This window comes from Vanessa tameamea, chromosome 7 (genome assembly GCF_037043105.1).
Source record: "Vanessa tameamea isolate UH-Manoa-2023 chromosome 7, ilVanTame1 primary haplotype, whole genome shotgun sequence".
In the NCBI taxonomy this organism is placed as follows: domain Eukaryota; kingdom Metazoa; phylum Arthropoda; class Insecta; order Lepidoptera; family Nymphalidae; genus Vanessa; species Vanessa tameamea.
In genome coordinates this window covers 8127325-8150738 of record NC_087315.1, presented here as the reverse complement: position 1 = coordinate 8150738, position 23414 = coordinate 8127325, and the positions used below count along the sequence as shown (strand labels likewise).

The 23414-nt window shown below is 30.5% G+C and overlaps 1 protein-coding gene across 3 annotated transcripts in view; it reads right to left on the bottom strand.

The window, feature by feature from the left end:
- Positions 1-23414, bottom strand: part of LOC113401348 (uncharacterized) — a 162165-nt gene that overhangs the window by 105225 nt on the left and 33526 nt on the right. The window contains exon 1 of one of the 3 annotated variants that reach the window (XM_026641224.2): positions 3036-3332. The exons of the other annotated variants lie outside the window; for them this stretch is intronic. The gene's annotated coding sequence lies outside the window, so the exon portion shown is untranslated. Of the gene's footprint in view, positions 1-3035; positions 3333-23414 lie in introns of those variants that run through there. 3 annotated transcript variants of the gene reach the window in all.

The window sequence follows — 23414 nt, the reverse complement described above, 5'->3', positions numbered from 1 at the left end:
TGCGATCGTAAACATTTAATTCGTACAAGGCTAGAGAAGTCAAGCGCTGTTTATAGCTAAAGCCTCTTTCATCTGTAACGAATTAGCTAAATCTAAGATAGTCATTGTAGTTTTACAATTAAGGTAGAAATATGTTGAATATGTGAAAAATTGCGTTATCGCATAGTTCAATACACACGTTAACTAATTCTTATTGATTAGGTAAATGCCGTTTACTTTACGATTATAAATACCTACGTACGTGTATATGCTATTAAAAATAATTTGTTTACGTAAGGAATATTTTTTTAAAGAATACGTAATACACAAAAAAAAAAAAATCTACATATTGCGTTGGTGAACGAGAGGTTTCTTAGTAGACATTTGTTTTTTATTATCTAATTAATAATTTTACTTAAATAAAGACTAATAAACAGTGGATTTAAAAATGTTTTTGCAATCTTTGCCTTTCTAAGTAGTAGACTCATTTTAATTCATTTTTAGAAATATTTATTTGAAAACAATGTGTGCAATGTTTACGATATTAATAAAAAATAAATAATGAATATGTTGAACGAATGAATTTTGCCTATGAATGGTATTCAAGGTCTAAAATTACAGTAATGCACGAGAGAAAGAAGCATGTATTCACAGAATGTGAAGGTAGGCAACGACCTCCCTCCCAATGGCATAATTAGTGCAAGTTGATACACGAGTTGATACATGCGACAATACTTTTGTTGGACCAGTGTTTAAAGCTCTCTAGCTTTAACTGGGTATCTCTCATCATATTTTCTACCGCCATACATCAATACTTAGTAATTGTTATGAAGCGTAAGTGAACGTTCACATGGGACATAACATCTTAGGTCCTTGGTTGGTGACACATTGGTTATATGATAAATTATTAATCTTTCATAAAGTACAGTCTATGGGCAATGTTGATCATCTTTGAAATTTGATTAAATTTGATATGAAGCAAGCCCGAATCGAATGGAAGGATACAATGCATGGGGTTTTCATACCTCAAATCTACGACCGCCCTCTATAACAAACGAGCGCAGCCGCAGGCGAAAACCGGTATGTCATAAAAAAACGCGAAAATTGTGCTTCGCGGGCATAATCATAAAATACATTATTTAATAAATTTTGTATTTGTGCGTATTTCATTAAAGGTTTTAATATTCAGTTAAAAATAATTTAAGATATTTGTTATTATATTCGACTCAATTATAAGGACTTGATAGCGAACACAAGACAATAAAACACGGAGTATAAACATGTTCTATCACGTACGCACTCATATGAAGATGCAATTGACTACTTTCCTTTGTACTTGGTGTTGAGAGCCTCTTTATAAAACAATCTTTTTTTTTATATGTATTTGGTTCACTGTTCAAATAAAATAAAATTTATTTACTAGGATGGGGATAGTGGAATGTTTTATAGCAATGGATCTTATCTAAAGGATGTAACAATAAATGTCTCTTATTGACTATTTTTATATCAGATAAATACGCAAAATATTGTATTGAAAATAACGCTATTCACGCATCGTTCATACGAGTGAGTTGATTTTTTTTTAAACTGCTTAATTTCAAAAAAAATATTTTAAAATGTATGTATCTAAAATGTATATCTAAAATTAGCAACAGTGAAGTAAAATAGGCCCTAAACTTTTCTCACGAGAAAACAGATTAATTCTTAATTTTTAAAATTTTATTATTTTTTATAATTACATATATTTAACAGCAAATATTTAATAAATTTCATTGATTATATCAAATATATATTTAATAAAAACTGCCAAGAAATGCATTCGTATTCTAACGGTAGCTTCATAATACTATCATCAGAGCTTGAATGGATTCGTTATTTCAGTTATGTTCAACCTCGCAATACTTGATGGTAACAAGGATGCGTGGCGCTTGTAATCATGGGCACGTTCATAACCAATACATTATTGAAGTGAAAAAGATTTTATAAAGGAAATGACCAACTAAGATAAGTCTCACTATTTAGTTGGTTGACGTTTATGATTATTGCTCCCAATAGATCATGGAAGTGAAAGAACAGAGCATACATCTGTCTTTGTCTGTTTCGTTAGTTCATTTCAGGGGTACGTCGTAAACGTTTTTAAAGTCACAGTCGGTTTTAATAAACATTATTCAAAATATAATCTTTAGAGAAACAGACCATTAAGATATTGAACGTGTGACTTATTTTCCGCATACCTGTCTTCGTTACCAAGTAATTAACAAAGTATGATGACTGAACTATATCTATTATTAGGCTACAACCTGACGATTTGTTTAAATATGCTAGTTGTACATACAATATTATTCTATTACAGTAAATGCTTGCGACAATCCTATAATGAGTTTCATTATAATTTAAATGAGGACTAATCCGAATCACACAATTTCTATATGGATTGTTAATTCTACTATCTTAAGATCTATTGTACGATTTTCTTTGCAAAGTTTCCTTGCAATAGCTAAGAAATGAGTACGATAAAAGACTTAAAATAAATGTTTCATTCATTTTATGCTGTAATTTAAATGATCTTAAGATATCACGATTTTTACGAGTGCTTTAATTAATAGCCTTAAATAATAGGTTTGAATTTAGAACGCAAATTGAAAAAGTTATTTTTTTTTAATTATGATTTTAATAAAAGGTCATTTCGTAGAGGATCAATAAACTAATTTTATTATATAATTACTTTCGTTAAGTCATATCGTCGAATGTATGAGAACAGTATCCTGAAACATGTCGAGTATTCATCAATAAATAATATAAGAGTAATCGAATAAACAAAAATTTATAGCTTATTTATATGTGACAGAAATTTACCGCCAGACAAGTGCCTCCAACTCTCTTTAGAAATGCTTTCTAGTAAGCTATCCGCAACCACTAATGGTTTTGGCATCGATATCGATAACAGTGCTTAACACAGAAAAAATTCTTAGTAGCTCTTACGATACTTACGGGTGGAATAGTTCTATTCAACTCTGTTTACATCACGACTAAAACGGGAGTAGTTATGAACTTACCGGTGTCAACAGGAATAACATCTGTTGTCAGCTGAACGGCAACTGACGCCTCATACGTGTCGACCTCCAGTTTTCTTTACCACTAATTGAACTATCACAGAACTCACAGGCGCACTGTCATCACAACCACTTTGTTTACAATTCGTTGTTCGCTTTTTTTTTTATTTACACTTTTTTAATCGGCAACGATCCCAACAGTTTTTACGTCGGAACTTAATTTTCCTCTTCCGACAATTTAGCTGCTGTTAAGAATATTCGTACGTCAGAGATTGAATACTAGCTGCTAGATTGAAAACTAGCTATTTATATCCTAAAAAAATTGATAATAAACACATTAACTTTAAAATATATTTCTTAATTAAACTTTTTTGTATTTCTTATTTTATTTCACGGGTCGGTTCTTACTGCAACGATATGACACTCAAATTATTAAGTTTTGAAAATTTGTAATTAAAATATTAAATAAAACCGGAAGATTTGTCTTATATTAAATTGTTATATATTAAAAAAAAAAGTAATAAATTTAAACGTCAAGGAGTGTTGATTAGTTTAGTTACAGTGAGTGATCGATTTTAATCGCTATCATTTACTTTTGCAACCGCGTGATTTGATGTCACATGATTGCTCTTAATACCGCACAACTTTTTACCATGTCAAACGACAAATTAACTTAATTAGAAATATTTTTTGATTGATTCATTGAAATGAATTCGAACGAATGACACGTCGATTATGGAACAGTTTAAAAATTAATATTTCTGTGCTAATTAGATATTTATTGTATAGAATCGATTCTGAGAATGTGGCATATAATCTACGAATGCCTTTGAATATTTATACCTCGTAAAAACGTTATGACTTAACGGCTTATTATTTTCAAGTTCACATCATCAATAACTAATGCAGCGAGCCGCGAACGCACCGACAGCACGTGACCGGCAGAAAATCATTGTCGTCCTCTCCTTGATGTGATAGAAAATGTATAAAATGGACTTCTACTCGAGTTGTATGAATCATGGAATATTATCCTTAATAAGCGGAGCAAGGATAAGTCCGTTTTGCTTCAAGCCGACATTAGTTTCACATACTTAAACCAGCTCGAATATACTGTATGCGACGGACTAATTGAATCGTAATTTTGTCGCGTTTTACACTATTTATGTCTTACTCGCCACTTCACTAGCATATCCATAATAATGATCTTAGAAAAATATTTTAAAGTAACGTGGTTTCCGCATTTATTAAAATTTCTATGAATATTTATGAAGTCGAACAAGCTACAGCCACCGGCACGGAAATCTCAAATACGAAAAACTGAAACGCACGACATATGGCTACGTTTTTCGCGGGAACGAGCGAGGCAATGTCAAGAGCATCCGATACTGAGAGCGCGATAAGGGCTTTGTTTTATCACTTTCTTCGCTATTGCATAGATTTTACGTCTCATTCTAGAGCGATGTAAAAAGTTAAGCAAACGATAAGACACAAAACGTATACGATTGCCGATAAATTAGTACCTGAGTACGACCGCGCGTGCGGTTTGCGCGGTGTTCGTCACACGAATGCCGCCTTGCGTCTCGACCATTGTTTACAACACTAATTACATTTTCGTTTCGATCAAGTTTACCGGTCTAAGGCTGTGACGGAAAATCTGGCTGGTGTCCAATAAACGTCACATGTCATAGGGGGACTACTGAGAAGCGATATTGGCATCGAACTGAACGATTCTATATAATTATGTTATTAACATAACATTTTGATTTTGGGGGTCAAATTATTCTGGTTATGGCTTAACTACCTTTTTTACTCATTTGTTCAATTAAAACGTTAATGAATTCGTATAAAAAAATAAAACGTTGAGCCAAGTAAGCACAACGAAAAGCACTTTAATCAAACCGAAAGGTCGCGGTTACAGATCAGGGCGTGTATTATTGAAGTTTTGCACGAGAAAAATATTTTGTGTTTTATATTCATCTCGTGTTCATTGATTAAGGAAAAAATGACATACGTTCATTCGTCACAGCCTAGTATTGCTTTTTCCTTAACGAGTAAAGAGGTTTTTGTCTAGGTTATTACTTATTTTACTTGAAAAAAAAAAACATATATTTTGTGAACGTGATCAAATACAACGTTAAGTAAGAAAAATTATATTTACATTAAAAAGTAATCTGAATACAATAGAATAAGTTGTTTTAGACAGAATTAACGAAGTAAAATGACTGAGAGGTACTATATGGCAGAACGGTGTAATAAAGACACAACATTTATTTAATTGACTCCAATTACGTAAGTTTTTAAAGATATTTGTTGAATTGCTTTCTGTTTACAGTTTTAGTTTATTTCAGGTGTGATTTTACGTGGTATATCGTTTAGAGTTTGAAGGAATATCCTGCGAGATATTCAAACTTTTGCTAAAATAAAATCGTATCTATATTTTTTTATCATATATATTTTTTATTACAAATTTATTTCCTTGATAATCTTAATATCTATCTTATATTATTAAAAAAAAAAAACAAGGCTACATAAATTTAAATGCTACGTAGAATGCGAAGCATGAACTATTTGATTATTTACTTGTCATCAATTTATTTTAAATAACCTGAGTCGTGATACGTTAATCTTAAAATTTTATTGAATGTTTGAAGTTTAAATAAAACTAAACCTTATTAACAGGTTTGCACGTCTTTAAGATCTAACCACTGAACAAATATAGGAACTATAACACTAACTTGCTCACTTTACTCTGTCATGTATAAAAACAATTCATTGTCACATGACATTAACTTCACTTAGTCTTTAAAAGAAGTTGGTCCCCTGTTACTCCACTCCCGTAGTGTGTAATCAATTATTTTTTCCACGATACACAAAAACAGTAGACACTTTGACTGTATAAAAATATAGTACAATACTTTTAATAAGATTTTTTAAGAGGATGTTGAAAATAAAATCTTCAGTGGCGTCTTCTTTTCCAAATTGATGTAGTTTTGTTTGAGTATCAACCAATAAATTAAATTCAGCATTGTATTTAGAAAATATTATCAGTATGACATCCAACGTATATTCATTACATTTTATACAAATTACAATAACCTTTAATAGCGATTAAGAAAATTCTTATAATATTATTATTATTAAATAATATAACATGAAAAATAAGTAAATTATTTTGCTGATTGATTTTATATTTTATTATACTTCGTGTTTAATGTAAATAAGTCTAGATCAACACTAACTAGTATTAGTTAAGTGTATATTTGGAAGTATTGCTTCTGACTAATGGTGAACAACTGAGTCACAGACATCAATGCTCGTTCGCTTTTAATAGGACGAGAGTAATTTAGTCGACGGACGTAAAGAGAAATGCAGACGTTACATTATTTATAAATCATGCAAAGGGCTGAGTCACTAACGTGATTTTGTTTAATTATAAAAAAGACACTACTCCAACACTAAATTGCAACTTCAAATTATGACGGATATATTTATATTCCTATCTTTTATCAGCAAAGTTTCGAAAATAGTGCAAATGTTAAAAGTTACTTATGAGTATATAAAATTATTTGTATTACAAATTTAGAATTAAATAAGTGATACTTAAAAATAGCTTCAAAATATATTATTGATTTTTAATAGCTATTGAAGGTTTCCGAGTTCGAGCTCCAATGTAAGATGTGCTCATAAGTCTAAATTATGTTAATATCTTAAGAATTACATATATTTCATTGCAAAGTTTTCAATCAATACGACTGTAATAAGTTAGTTGGTTGGAATACAGCTACACTTGTAGCAATTTTTTCTTTAATAGAGCAATATTATATGTTTATTTACTGAATAGTGATAATAGAAATAAAACGAATAGATGTTATTAACTCCTTGCTAATAAACATTGTATTGACGTCATATAGTAGGTAGCTGGAATGCTTTGTCTTCTTCGTTCAAATGTTAACTTACTGATTACAAAAAGAGAAAAACCAATGCGTATATTTTCACCCGACTATCGATGCTTATTAGTAAGGACTAACAATAGAAGTGAATGATGAATAGATAAGTTATAAGACTTTAGTTAAAATTAGGGTGAAGTAAATATAAATAGTACGTTCTAATGTCTAGAATTGTCTCATAGTAACGAAGCGGAAATACCAGGTGTTCGAAATCAATATGCATTAGGTTTTTCAAGCAAAATTCATTCGTGATTTTAATGTTTGCACGATATACATTACGACTTTTCCTTAAAATTTATGTCAATAAAATTAATATTCCTCACGAGTAATGAAACTTCGAAATGTTTGTTATGAATATTTATATTCATGTAAAATATAGTACGTTTATATACACGAGATAAAATAATTATTAAAAACTCATTAAATCCGTTGTATCCTTGGTAAATATTACAGAATAAAATAAATCTATTTTTATACAAGATATAATGAAAAAAATATTTAGATGGCTTACTAGATAAAACTCTGAAGGTCTCTAACAAAAAAAGCTAAGAAAAACATTGTAAGGACGGTGACGGAAATAGTTTTATGACCTCCTTAAAAAGAAGAAGTCACAGTACGACATTATTTTTATACCTTATTTATATTATTTAAAAGGGCCTGCATGTTTTTCTTGGATTGGCAATCTTCTTTTTATCGGATTGCAAATTGTTGATAAAAAGCTTGCATTGAACTCTATAACGACGACTTCTTTATTGACTCAGAGTTTATCTTTGTTGAGTAATTGTCTTAGTAATAGTAGTGAGCACCCATTTGTGCTTTCTTCAAGAAAGTCCCTCTCGTCTTCACCTTATGTTATTATACTAATTAATTAATAAAATATTACTTTTCTTTGCTGAACGTTTGGAAGTTTTCCATTATTGTGTTGTAATACTGTGATATTTACTTCTAAATTATTATGAATCCTAGCAGTTTGATTTTTCCTACAAATTCACATTACTTATTTACTTTCTAAAACATTCAAATATGTTTGAGCTTAAGTATGATTTTCTTGGAACAAAAGGGTTATCAATTCTAAACTGGATCATGCATTTTTATAACAAACATAATTCATTCTTTTTTCAAAGAGATTCAGCTATTCATTAATAAAAATGAACTAGCTATTTATAATAAAAGTCTACTATTTGCCTGTAGGGGTAAATTATGAAGTTTTTTAATTTTTAATTAAAAAGAAAATTTATCCATCGACAATTTGTATAACGCCTTAATAATAATCATATCTATAATAATAAAATTAGGTAGAATCTATGTCTCACGACACAATAGAAAGTTCTTGGTATTGGCATTTACAAGAAATGCATCGGTATTTTCATTCTTTATTCAATAAATTATATTTTGATATAAATTTAACTCAAACATTTTTTATAGTGAATTCATAATTGAGTAGAAAAATGATATAGATTGATTTAAATGACGTCATCAATTTCAGTGCCGTAGTAATACGAATTGGGACTAATTACATATTCCCACAAAATGTGAAAATGACACCGAACACTGGTAGTTTAGTACTGATTCATTTACTATTAATAGTTTATTTAACTAACAAGTTTTAATTCATCATAATAATAAACCAGAATATTGTCTTTTAACAGCAATAATTTTGGCTTTTTTAAATATTATTAAATAAATATTTATTCTACATAAAGCATACTTCAAGCACGTGATGACATACATAGGATTGACTTTGATGGATGTACTCTGAGGTCGTACACCTGAATATACTTGATTGTCTCCAAATGCCAACGCTTTTATAATCAAATAAATGTGAAGTAATTATTATGTAACACCTGACATTTGCAATAATGAATAATTCGTTATTATGTTTTATGTAACTAACAAAGTTTTGATCTACGATGTTAAGATAACTCATCGCATATTACTTTTAAGATACTCTTGACAACATATTTTAATCTGTCCAAAGGCTACCTACAAGAGGCTTCCTAAAACAGACTATCATTTGTCAAATTAATGTAGTAGCTTGTAATTGCTGACTGCTAGATTATGGCCTCCGCATCTTTTGCCGAGGCGAGAAGGTAGGTAAACATTCTCACAAATGAATCAGAATCTTACATGCTGGTTTCTACGCGATATTTTCATTTACTACGGAGCATGAGCTAATTTTTTAAAAATACTCGGTGGCAGGGCTTTATGCGAGCCGTCTGGGTAGGTACCACCCACTCATCCCATCCCACTGTGTCGGAACACAACAATACTTAGCCTTAGGGATATTTTGTGATTTATCTAAGGCTTTTGATTGTGTGCAATACGAAACTTTGGTCAGGAAGCTACGTCATTATGGAATTAGGGATACTGCACTCAGTCTTCTGATTTCGTATCTGAGCAATCGGATTCAGAGGGTTGATGTAAATGGAAAGTTCCTCAAGCCGAAGCTTGAAGGGTGAGTGAGCCAGTGTAACTACAGTCACAAGAGACATAACATCTTAGTTCCCGAGGTTGATGGCGCGTTGGTGATGTAAGGAATGGTTAATATTTCTTACAGAGCCATTGTATATGGACGGTGGTGACCACTTACCACCGATGACCCATTTTCTAGTCCGCCTACCGATATCATAAAAAAAATACAAATTGAACCCGTGATAACACAGAATTTCTTATCCGAACTTTCCAGACCCACTGGGTTTTATCCACTGGGCCAACTGGGTTTTACAGTGGCCTTTTTACAATTCATTATTTTGTATTACTTTGCAATCAATTGTAAGTATAATCGTTTATTTAGTGAATTGAAGTGGTATATATGTAACTTCAAGAGTTACGTAGAAGATTATGTGAAGCATGAGTAAATGTAATATAGATAGATTTCGATTCGAATGCCTCGGTGGTTTAGGTAAACCGGATTCTGCAGCTGTATACTATCCTTTATGTAATGTTACGGACCCTGAGGTCCTGATTACAAATCCCAGATCGTGCTAAGAAATTCTTATCATCGTTGATTTCAAGGGTTGCTCAAGTGTATCATCATTAACCAATAGATCTAGCAATACAAAACAAAGAAATGATAAGATCTGCATTCAATATATTAAGACATTTGAGGAAAATGTTTAAATAACTTGTAAGTTCATTATTAGGCATTATGAATAACAATGAAGATAAACACGCTAAGTACGTGTTTATCTTATTTTATTATATGTATAGTACGTCAGGAAATAATATGAGTGAGTCCCCTTTAAGAAAAAGAACAAAATATTCATAACAAGCGTTGTACTGGCAAAAATATGTTTAAATTATACTAAATTAGACATACAATTTTAGTAATTTTAACTTGATGCTAGCGTTTTGTTCAAGCCCATCTAGGAAAGTATTACCCAATCATCAGATATTTTGTTCCAGGTTGAAGTGAGCCAGTGTAACTAAAAACGCAAGGAATCTTAGCTATCAAAGTTGGTGGCGCATAAGCTAATAAAGAAAGGTTAATATTTCTTACAGCGTAATGTCAATTGCAATTATGGTTCACCACTAACATCAAGTGGCGCATTTGATCGTACGCTTCTCTATATTATATTTAAAAAAAACTTAAAGTGTAATCAGGAATCGTGTTTATATTTTTTTCCGAAACGTCAGGACTGATATATATTTCGCAAAACTGCGACTTGACTAATAAAAACTGTGAACTCCGAGAAAATTGTGACGATTCGAAATCGACAAATTTGTATACTTAAATTTCATTTGAATTGTAAGCATAATATTAAACCTATGTTCATTTTTATTATATATTTTATATTCTGGTTTTAACCGCACTAAGTTTCCTACAGTCATTCGGTTTTTTTATCAAAGCGCAAGGCAGTATACAAACCAAATAAAATATATACGAATTATAGAACTACATTATTCATTGCGGAGCCAAGATGACAGTATACAGAAATCGGGAGATATAATCGAAAGTCAACAATTCAAATCCTTACGCTCGGTCCCGTTTTATACTCGGTGATGATGGAAAATTTCGTGGGAAGTCCTACATGACTCAAATGAAATTTGGTCAAATGTGTGTGCAAGCTGCCTTGTGGAAGGAGCTGCAAGACTTCTCTTTTAAAATAGAAGCAGTACTTATAGTATTTAATTTTTCTTAAAGGATAAATATACTTCGTAATCAGATTAAAGTTAAATGATACGCAAAATACATTAAACAATTGTGATTACTTATTCAAGAGAATTTATTCTTAGTATGTCCATTGCGTTTGTTTATTTTCGAGAAACGTAAGTCGAATATTTTTACATAAATTAAATAATAATATCTACGAGGGCCGCATATTCAGTAATTTGGACAAACATCAATAAACCCATTCCTAAAAATACTGAATATAAACAAAAGATTAAAAAGACTTAGTTTTTTTTGTATCATCTTTTACTGTTACAAGTAGTTGAAATACAAATTAACAAATAAAGAGGAAATATTAGGGTCTGTAGTGTTGTAAAGATGTAATTTTTTTTATTGAAAAAGTAGCAATCATAATGTACGACTGCAATTATTATTATACGTTTATGTTATATAAGAAAATGACGACTATAAGAATATAAGATTTACTCTGTAATAAATTCGATATATATTTTCTATGTAATATGGGCAAATGGACCACCTGACGGTAAGTGGTCACCATCGCTCATAGACATTGACGCTGTAACAAATAATAACCATTCCTTACATCGCCAATGCACCACCAATCTTGGGAACTAAAATGTTTTGTTTCTTGTGCCTGTAGTTACACTGGCTTACTCAAACTTCAAGCCGGAACACAATAATAGCAGGTATTGCTGTTTGGCAGTAAAATATCTGATGAGTGAGTGGAACCTACCCAGGCATGCTAGCACAAAACTCTAACACCAAGTAGACAAGATTGATATTACACTATTAAACAAGCAATTCAGAAGTAGTTGACAAAATAAAACTAATCAATATCAAGCCACTTTAGTTCAAAGACATGAAATCCTAAGTAGTAAATCACGATTTTTCCTTAACGCATGACGTAAATTGCTCAGGTTGAGATTGAGTATTTACGAACAATTCAAGTCACGCTTTACATTGTGTGATAATAAATGGATAATAAAGATTAGTTGCCAGTAAACAAAATTGAAAATAGTTTGGCTCTTTTGAACGAGATTTACATAAATGTATATGAAAAAAATATACTTAAACGGATTGAACTTAATACACTAATTTTTGTATTGTCAAATGCTGTCTCATAGGACTAGTGTCGTGCAAACAGACGTTAGGACTTTGGTTGGAGTTATACTCCCATGTCTCAAATATCACGCAAAGTCGTTGTTCCGGTTCGTCATCGCTCTCTAGTCGTGTCAGATTTCCGCCACATTAGGCCAGAGCCGGATTAAGGGGGTATCCGAGGCTAGCCCTAGGGCCTCCACAAGAGATACTTATCCTACTTTATAAATTATAATAATTTGTACAAAATTGCTTGTGACTTTAATTACACATTAATTAATTTAAAAAATATTATTTAAATAAATTTAAAAAATAGTCCCATAATTTTGGAATAACAATACATTTGTTTATTATTAATACCTCAGACGCCAGATATTAAATTCAATCTTTTTTTTAATGTGATAAATGACGAACAACAATCCCAACTTTCATATCTTATTTTACACTCTCAGTTTATTTATTTTAAACGTAATCATACCACTTTTTATTCCATGTTCAATATTATTTAAATTTGGAAAATCTTTTGTCACTACAAGTCTGCGTTTCTTATGGTATTCCTTTACTAATTTTCATCCTTTTAGAATGGTTTAAGCAGTGTTTTGTATGTACGTTAGTAAAATATATTACATTTCTATCGAATCCGATTGAATTTTGTAATAAGTAGAGATGAAAAACGGAAAAAGTAAAAAGTTATAAATCAAGGCAATCCAAAGCCACTCCTATTCGCAAGTGAAGTACATCATCCATCAAACCAACACAACAATATTATATCTAAGCGATTAATCAGTAGGCAACTACTTACATAAAATAAATTCATGGCTATTTCATATGCTGTATGTACCTGAAAAGAATATTACAAGGTTAATTTATATTATCGGTAACAGTTAGATATTAAAACAATATAACATAAAGTACAATTTCACAGAAATAATTTTATTGTTATCTCTATTTCAAAGCCTTAATCTTACAATAAATAATTATTTTATTATAGATGAACAAATTACCTATTCTTTTTATTTGTTAATTGTAATTCATTGCATTTATTTATAGATAAATATGGATAAGTTGGAATTGACGGCCGGTCGGTATAGAACGAGTCAACAAGTAAAGCCCATAAGATGTTAACCTCTCCTTCTAATTATAAGTCAAAAAGCTTTCATGAACATGTTTTGTAACTTTGATACAGTATGTGTACAAAAATATATTTTTGAAATCACTCATACCTATATTTATTTTGTTCAACAATTTAATGGGAATGTTAAGTTTTTTATTTGTTACAGTAGCAGCCCTTAATTAGAAGGGGTCAATGTCGAGGTCTTCTCCGGTTATTATTATTCGGTTAGTCGGATTGATAGGATAAAATTCCCTTTGTTTATTCACGAGTTGAGTTATGAAGGCAGATTAAGGCAGTGAAAGTCCAGTGTTGCCTGACTGACTGACTGATTTGAAGTGATCTTCGATTAAAATACGCGTATTCTCCCTACTGAGGCAATATAAATATTGCGGTGCATAAGCGAATGAGCAAGTAATATTTCGGTAAAAATATTTACACAATATATTAACACTATTTGCATACAAAATCGTGATTCACATTACTTTTTATGTGTGAATATAATGTACATTAGCAATCACCTGCTAGGTACCTTAATTAGGTATATAAAACTTACGTCGTAAAACCGATGTATATATGTATATATCACATAAGCACATACAAAGTATGCGATGTGAAAATTTTATATTTAAATACTAAAAATATATTTGAAATATTTTTCACTAAAAAGTGAAGCATTTTCTGTCTGTAATTTTTCCACTGTGCGTGGTTTGGTTACATGTATATTTATTAAGCGGATATTTCTCTTGAAATGCTCACAAGTAGCAGGACAGTAATAAAAGTAAAATATATTTATATTTACAATTTGCTTTTAAATATATTTTTCACAGGTACATTTAATACGTAATAGATTATCAGTGTCCTTGTCACTGCATAATATACAATATTGTTGGCAATAAATGAATCGCAGTAAATAGCCTTTAATTATTTGATTTTACTGTTTCCATACATAAATATACCTAATAGTCTTAAATATGTTTTATTAGTATTCATTATTTATGCAGCGCTGTGCAGTAAATAAAACATAAAAAAAACACTGAAGCCGTGTACATATCTTGTCTCCTTGTGCTCCTTTTTTCAAGATGTAAACTAGAAGGATTACTTAACTTAACTTTTCGATTTTCTTATATTAGTCATAGTAATTCTGTTTATTTGTAGTACCCCGGAACAGCGACCCGGTGTATAAGGTTACTTCTTACGCCCATTTATTTCTATAACGTTTTAAATGATAATTTGTTTACATAAATATTGTTCAAAGAGCATTAGTTGTAGCAAAAGTCAAAGTCAAAATCATAATTATGTAAATTATGTAAATAAGAATTTGAATAGTGTAACTAATAGTTATTGTTAGTTTAACTCATTTATTAAAATTAAATTTTAGTTACAAATATTGCTTTTTGAATTATTATTGTTATATGCTTAGTTTTAGGAAACACATTGAACGGGTCTTTGAATTTGTATAACTTATCATAATTATAGTTTACCAATTAACATCCATACTTTGTGTTTCCCTGTTCCATGATTTGCTTGAACATGGTGAGTGAGTCAGTGTAACAGCAACACAGTATACAACATGGTTAGTGGCCCATAACCGGTGTACTATCTCCTACGTACGAAAAAAAAATCGATCGAGCTGTATATTTTGATATATCTAGACATATTCCAGAAGTAAGTCGGTCCAGGTACGACACGCCTGTTGATCCCGACCATGATCTTGGCGTAGTTCACACCGAGACGGACACGCCGCGAACACTCGCTTTTTTACATTTCGGCAAGTTATTGTACAATAAGTACCAGTTTGTAATTTATTTAAAATGATTTCCTCACTCTTCTGAAAAACAGAACCACCTTATTTTGCTTCAATTTTCCAGAGCATACGAATTAAAGGACCGGAGTCCCACTTGCCTTTAACGACTTTGTTATGATTACATCATCACTAGGTGGTTGGTTGCTTTAAGCTGCCTTAGAGTCGCCTTAATCGCCTTGATCAACGGGAACTCTTAGGAGTAATAGAGAACACTCTTTACTAACATTGATTTTAACTAGTTACTTTAATCTAAAATAATAAAACTACTCATTAATTAGCTCTATTTCCCTCGGTTACTAGTATCAATCTGAGATAGCAAGATTAGTACTAGGAAATGAGGGAATTATTATTATTAGAGATGATACAATGCAATTTTTTTGTAAATGACATTGCAATAAAGTTTTGTGAATATATTCTATAAAACGTTATCTTAATACCTAAAAATACATAATGCTTAAAACTGTTTTCTTATTTTAAAGTATACATATAAATAATATTCGATTAGTTAGTAGTAAGTTATACTTTTATCTTCATTAGAGTACAAATGTAATATAGTTAATTACTTGAATTTCGTTAACTTGGTTGCGCAACCTCATTAACCGTTAACTAGTACATGAACACTCAACTGTGGTCACAGTTCAATTGTTACAAGACTATACACGTTTTTTAATTCACGTACATAACAGCAATTATGATAATATTCCCGTGACACTATTAAAACGTTGAATATACAATTATATGAAAAATAGGAGAAAATAACATTGACATTTATCCCATATTGAATATTTATGTCAGTTTTTTTTTAATTACACGGTATTTAATTAATTACACAGGTTACATAAAATATCGTGAAAGGAATCATAATTTGTAATCTATGTTTTAATATTAAATGAAATATAAATACATTCTAAATTAAATAAATTCTGGCAAAATTAAGACAAGTCATATTTTTGTAGAATTACTATCAATAATATGAAAACAATCGTGTTTGACCTTGTTGACTTGCATTAAGCGATTTAAAAGTTAGACAGGGCACCTTTCATATACATAAGTATACGAGTTCACACAATGTTCCGTGTACGCGCAAACGTCTTAACGAGATTGACCTAGGATAACTGTTCGGAAGTGGTCGATTGTATGTCATTTTCCTCTTGACTCGTAGAAGGCACGAAACAGTGATGTTAATCAACTAGACGAGTCTCACCTCATAAAAACAAATAAAAAACGAAAACATTTTGTATTACTCACGATTGTTTTGTTTACATAAATATGATTTCTGATGATTCGGAATAAATTATTATTTTACAGATGGTGACGATAATATTTAAATTTTATTATTATGTAAAAATGAAATAGTTTTTTGTAGAAATCAATTTGATTTAAGACTACGATGTGTCTTAAGAACACATGCGTAAGAAATATTACTGATAATAACCCGCATATATGTATGTCAAGTGTAGCTCTTAATTAAACTAACAAACGGAACAACCTTGCAACGTTACCGGATATGTATCTTTTCTTCTTATTAACATAACTAGTTTATATAAACTATCAATTCGATTAGCAATTTAATGGAATGCAGAACAGGTGTGATTTGACAAGTTCTTTATTTAAAACAAAATTGCATCCACAATTAAGGGGTATATTCTATTTGTTCTAATTTAAAAACTAAGTATCTATTGAAAAATAAATAATCGGTAATAAAAGTTAAAACTTGTTCTTCCGTCCGAATTGGTCTGAGTGATCATGTGACACTTCTAACTACTTTATTCCTTGAACCTTTCGAACGTTCGAGGCAGTGCGTCGTCGGCCGCGCCCAAGGCAAGTACAACGAACGAATATAAAGTCGTTCAGTGCTTACAGAAAAACAAATGTTAAAGGTTATAATATAACAATGTAAAATGGAAATGAACTAATCTTTAATCAGGTTTTAATTATAAGAGGCACTTTATAATATATCAAATTCATATTTTTTCAAGTATTTTCCATGAACATTTTCTCGTCTATAAAAATCTTTACAATGACTAATTTGTTCTTTACTATGATTCCCGAAAAAATATTATAATCGTGATTATTTTAATAGCATTTCGTTAAGATCCTAATAGTGTAACTAACTTTACATCTTACTCGCTGAATATCCAATCAAGGCCATACAAGATGGAAATTGAACACTACATTGCGTAGGTGAATCGTCTATCCGTCGCGAATACTTTTTGCTGAACTTGCATAGTCCACTTTAATTCATATTTATTTAATTAGATCAATGTTCAATAGCGTCGCTAATAAGTCTATAAGGACGATATAGATTTTATTCCCTGTTTAGTACTAGTATTTTTTTTAAATAATACACGTGAACAATTTCTAGCATTCCAAATAAAAAAAAAATACCATAAATACATTTTATGTATTAGTCGGTGTCACTCGAGGTGTTGTAAGAATTGTACAATACCCTTATATATACACTTCCAAATCAATTGAGGCATTTAAAAGTTACGACCGACTGAAGAAACTCTTGTATAGTCTATTCTAACCAAAACAGGACAAAAGCCAAATAAACGACATTTGACATCTAATTGACACGATGTCATTAGTTGAGAGCTTGAATAATCTAAGATTTTCATTATCGATTCGCAAAAATAATTGCGTTTTGAGCGTCGACGAAACTGTTCTCGGAATTTTGGAAGTAAAATTAAAGTAGTTCAGTTGAATAGCGTGGTATTATTAATAAAGATATATTAGTCAAGAACGATCAGTGCACAATATAGCCGAGCTATTACCAAATCGTGTGGCGTAAATCTAAGTTTTTTTTTATCTTAAATTACTATACATAAATTCATATGTAAATCTTGATCACACTCCTCTCCAGGCAGTACTGTAATAATTAACATAATAAGATACACAAGTTTCTGTATGCTTTTAAAAGTGGTGTAAAATGTGTACGGAAAAGTACAAATGGGTTTTGTAAAATTTTATTCCAAGACGAGCAAATATTTTTTATTACTAAAAAAATAATACTTTGAAAGTTAAAAAAGATACTTCGTTTTTGCCGACTTCGTCAAAGGATGTCCTGAATTGGGGTACGAATCGAAATGGCCTTTGTATTAGCATCCGCAGATTTCTCTAATACATAGTGTCCGGTTACCGCGACTTATCGTCAGTGAATTTGTGATTGTAAGTATTAAATATAATCAAATGTACTTAATTTGAATTCGGAATAAATTAATAATTAAATCTCACATGTGAAAACTTTTTGTTACATAATATTCTTTATAATACGTCACATTCGACAGTTTTAACACATAAAAAAAAAATTACTGCCTTTCTTCTGTCTAATTAAAATGCTATACGAGAAAATGTCTTTAAAATAAAGTAATTATTTACACATATTTAATTTGCACTTATAAACATCACGTAACTCAGCGTTTTATACGCATTTGTACACGATCTTTTTTTAACTTTCTTTTATCGCAACTGTACTAATAAAGATAATTAAGACTGTAGTAATACCAGTGTAGTTGCCTTTTACATTTAAAATTTTTAATACCAATGAATATTTAACTATGAATTACTTACAGTAGAACATACTTAAATGTATGTACATATATATAATTAATATCTCCTTGCCGAGATCGCCCAGCGGTTACAACATTTGAAATTTAACCAAAAATTTCATATTTGAACCCAGACGAGCATCCACTGAATTTTCATGTATCAAATTCGTATCTTTAATTCATCTCGTGCTCAAGGAAAACATCTAAACCTGCTTGTGTAAAATTAGTCTAGCGCATGACAATATCACATAACACTGTCGAACCGTTGACTAGTCCTTGAGTTTTATTTACGAATTTATTATATTATTCATTTGAACATATTTTAATCATACAATATAATCCATCAATCCATTGTTCGCAGCATTTGTTATTCAACTATGCAGGTATCTCGAAGTATAATCATAAAGGGTGCAATCAACACAAAACATATATTACGGAATCACCGTTAATCTGATTATCATTCGGTATACGCGCGTAGGCATAACATAGTGTCTATCTACTGCGTTGACATCGAAACAACAGCTTGAGTATACGATGGTATCACAACTCGATTACGTCTCGACTATACAAAATTAAATCTCGAATAAACATATTAAATTGTGGATATTTCGCTATAAAGATTTACAACTTATGGTACATAACACATAGTGTACGTGATGTTGTATTTACATTAACAGCCTGTAAATTTCCCACTGCTGGGCTAAGGCCTCCTCTCCCTTTGAGGATAAGGTTTGGAGCATATTCCACCACGCTGCTCCAATGCGGGTTGGTGGAATACACATGTGGCAGAATTTCCTTGAAATTAGACACATGCAGGTTTCCTCACGATGTTTTCCTTCACCGCCGAGCACGAGATTAATTATAAACACAAATTAAGAACATGAAAATTCAGTGGTGCTTGCCTGAGTTTGAACCCGAAATCATCAGTTAAGATGCGCGCGTTCTAACCAGTGGACCATCTCGGCTTATGAGGTGTAATATTACCTAAAAATTTGTTTTTATTTTCTTGTGAATCCGATAGAGATCCGAAGATCGAGTTATTGAAGTACTTTTATTGACATCTGTTCCCGATATCGATAAGTTTGAATGTAGTATAACTCGGGAACTTTTCCGATTCAATTCATTGACATGATTATTTTCAGAATTTCTTGTCTTTTATGATAATAATATTAATTTATAACAAGTAAAAAAGGATCCTAAATAGGCTTAAATAATTGGTCAACTTGGTCACGATATGGTCAATATAGTAGAAGACAACTATCATTCGTAGTATTAGCATTGGAAATGAGAGAGCGTGCTTCGTTTACATTGAGCAATAGGGTAGGTCAGACATGAGTGTTGGTTTAATAGGGAATAAGTATTCACACAATGCAACAAATATGCCGTAACTTTATTTAAGTTTATTTAAGTATCAAATGAATGACATTTCCAAAATGCAATGGTATATTTAAAATCTTCGAAAGTTTTCATCTTCGTCGTATGAAGGACTACGCACTCAAGATATAAACATCGTTATTATGAAAAAGATGATCTCTTTTCTCTAACCAGTTTAATAAGAGTAGCAATCAGACGCTTCATAAATTATCTTACACATTTGACGAGCGGTACAGGCTACAGTAAATACGATGGCGAGGCGAGCGTGTAATTTACGAGATCCAATCTCCACATTCGCCATTACGTATTTCGAAATTCAGACTTTTTAAGAACTAAAGAAATATATTTTATAAACTATAGCCGATTACATACTAGTATATTTATTTATTCAAAATATTTATATATTATTAAAATCAATCGAAAAAAATGCAAGTATAACAATATAAATGTGAATTTAAAGTCTGTAAAGACTTGATTTATTCATTCATATATGGTATTGAATTAACAAAAATTGTTGTAATAAAAGATATTATACAACTTGATGCTAGGATGTCAAAATGATATTATAATCGTGTTGCTATTTTATTATTTCAGGCGCTTTCTCGTTTTATATATTTTTTAAAATGTCAATCTTTGCCTTTAAATAAATCATAAAATTAAAAAGATAACTTGCATTTACTATGTTTCAATTACATATTAAATAGATTACGAACGATATGAAAGTCTTATTTTTTTATTTAGAATCGAACTAGCAAATAATAATTTCGCAGAATTCAAATAGAGAACATTGGAGATATTCCAAATTTGAATACATAAACACATATGTCGGTCAGTGGTCAGCCAGTTTCAACTAACGACCCAGTGCGTCCAAGTAAGAACATGTGGATTATGAGGACTCGGCAAATTTCACTGCGACATGACCAACATACGCTCGTTGGATGAAACAAGTTCGCAACGTTAAAACCTAAGACAAAATAATTCGCAAGACTCTGAGACAGAGAAAGTGATTACATAAGCCTTGATGACTGCGACAAGATTCAATAAGTGACTATTGAACTTAATTTAAAAATATCTTACAAGTAACAAAATTTATACATACATAATTCGTTAATTATTATGTTGATATCAATAAAATTATTAAACAGTTGTGCCAAATAAATAAAATTAATGTTTCTGTTTTACTGTATTTAAATTGTATTGAACTTGTCTTCAATTATTTTGTGTATAATTATGTGTTTATCAGCGATATATTTTTAATTTTTTAAATTGGTAATAATTTCTACAATTTACTATGCATGATCTATGAACAATATTAGTTTTGATATTATCTTCTTTTCTAGAACGTTGGACGTTTACCTCGCAATGGCGACCTTTAAATATGATGCACGTTCAAATAAAATGCAATAATAAATATATAACATAATAATTGCTTTGTTTGGCGGAAACATTTTCAGCTTCGATAACTCAAGGTTGAAATAGCTGTTTACAGGGTCGAGGGTGTGATTCTGACCCGAATTTATAACATTAAATTTGACTAGAAACTGACTAGAAATATTTTTATGTTTTAATTTTATTTTCATTTTAATAGGCAGACAACAAAATCGCCTTATAATGGGGTAGGGCACCCGCTTATCTCCTTCTAAAGATAACTAAAGCTAAGTTGTTGTGTCCCTTGTTGTAATCACACTGACTTACTAGTCCTGAATCGTAAATCAGCATCAAAATCTTAACTGTAACTATAATGTAGAGGTAGAATAACTTTACTTATTTTAACCTACCCAGACTAGGTTGGAAATACACACCCCTACCATTAATGAAATGTTCTGTATTATTAATAACATTTTCCTTTATTTTGTCTATTACATATATCAATTTCATTTTGTTTTTAATTTAACTGGAAACAACAATACCACGCACATACATAATTACGTTATTGACTTTTATATGTCCTTGGATAGAGTCAAAATTGTTATAATAAAATAACACGAAGAATAACTATAGATATGAATTTAATAAACATATACATAATTAAAACAATTCTACATTCCATTATAATTTTAGACTTATTTTTTAAAAATTGTATTCAATGATTTGTATCGAATAACATTAGACTTAACGTTCGTTTTTTATTTGAATGTTTTGAATAGAGATACATAGTAGGAACATATTGACTGCATAAAGTAACCTAACACGATATTATTGACTATTGTAGTAGCAAAAAATCCTAAAATAATATCATGTAGTATGGTAAAAAGGTCTTCGAAAACAGCATGTTAAAAAAAGTATTTACGCTTATGTATGTGCATTATTTTTTATTATTTAATATATTTGATTCAAGATTGATATATAATAACCATAAGTATATGTACAAATTTAAATGAAAATCAATTTTGCTATATTATATCGACATATGTATGTAATTAATGTAATCGGTTAAAAGACGGAAGGAGTCGTTATTGTTGCACAAAAACCGTAATTTTGGCATCACTGATATAATTTGCGAAAACGAGTTAGCCAATATAAAGGAAACCTGTTTAATATTGGATGTGGAAGTAGTTCCAAGTCGTTAGTGTTGCCATGATTTTGAAGTTTGTTTGTTTGTAACCATATTTGGTTTGAATTGAATTACGCAATCGAAAGGTTAATTGAAATAATTAATGTTTAATCTTTAGTTATTTTTATTTACTTGATTGTAAGATTTTGTGCAAGCCGGTCTACTTAGTAGGTCCGATAGTCATATATTTTAGCGCCAAGCGGTGATGCTTAGGATTGATCTATTTGGATTGAAGGATTAATGGATCAGTGTTACAACATGCACAAGGGTCATCACATCTCACTTCCCAAGGTTGGTGGTGCATAGGCGATGTAAGGAAATCCTTTAAATTTCTTCCGGCGCCAATGTTACCTACTATAAAAAATATTTATTTAAAGTACAGAAATAGCTAAGAAAAATATTTATTCCTTTTTTTATTGTTAATTACAGGGTTAATTCTGGGCGAAACAATTGAGCTTTCGTGTACATAACTGTTTTCGTGTACAAATCTGTGTCACTTGTTTTTATAAAAATTCTTCCCTAATAGAACTTAAAGCTTAGAAAAGAAAAGAGCTCTGTCGTTCAGTAGGATATTCAATACTGACTTAAAAAGCAATAAAATTATTGGATTTTGATCAGTACTTAAGGAGATTTAAGAATTATAGAGCCATGGAGGTAAGATAAAAAAGCATTGGGCAGACTTAGCTGGAAACCAACTGAAGTTCCGCGTTACATAGTTATAACTTAATAAAATTAATAATATATTAAATATTATAACAATAATTTAAAAAAAATATGATTCATCTTTGTTATTGTACTTAAGTAAATT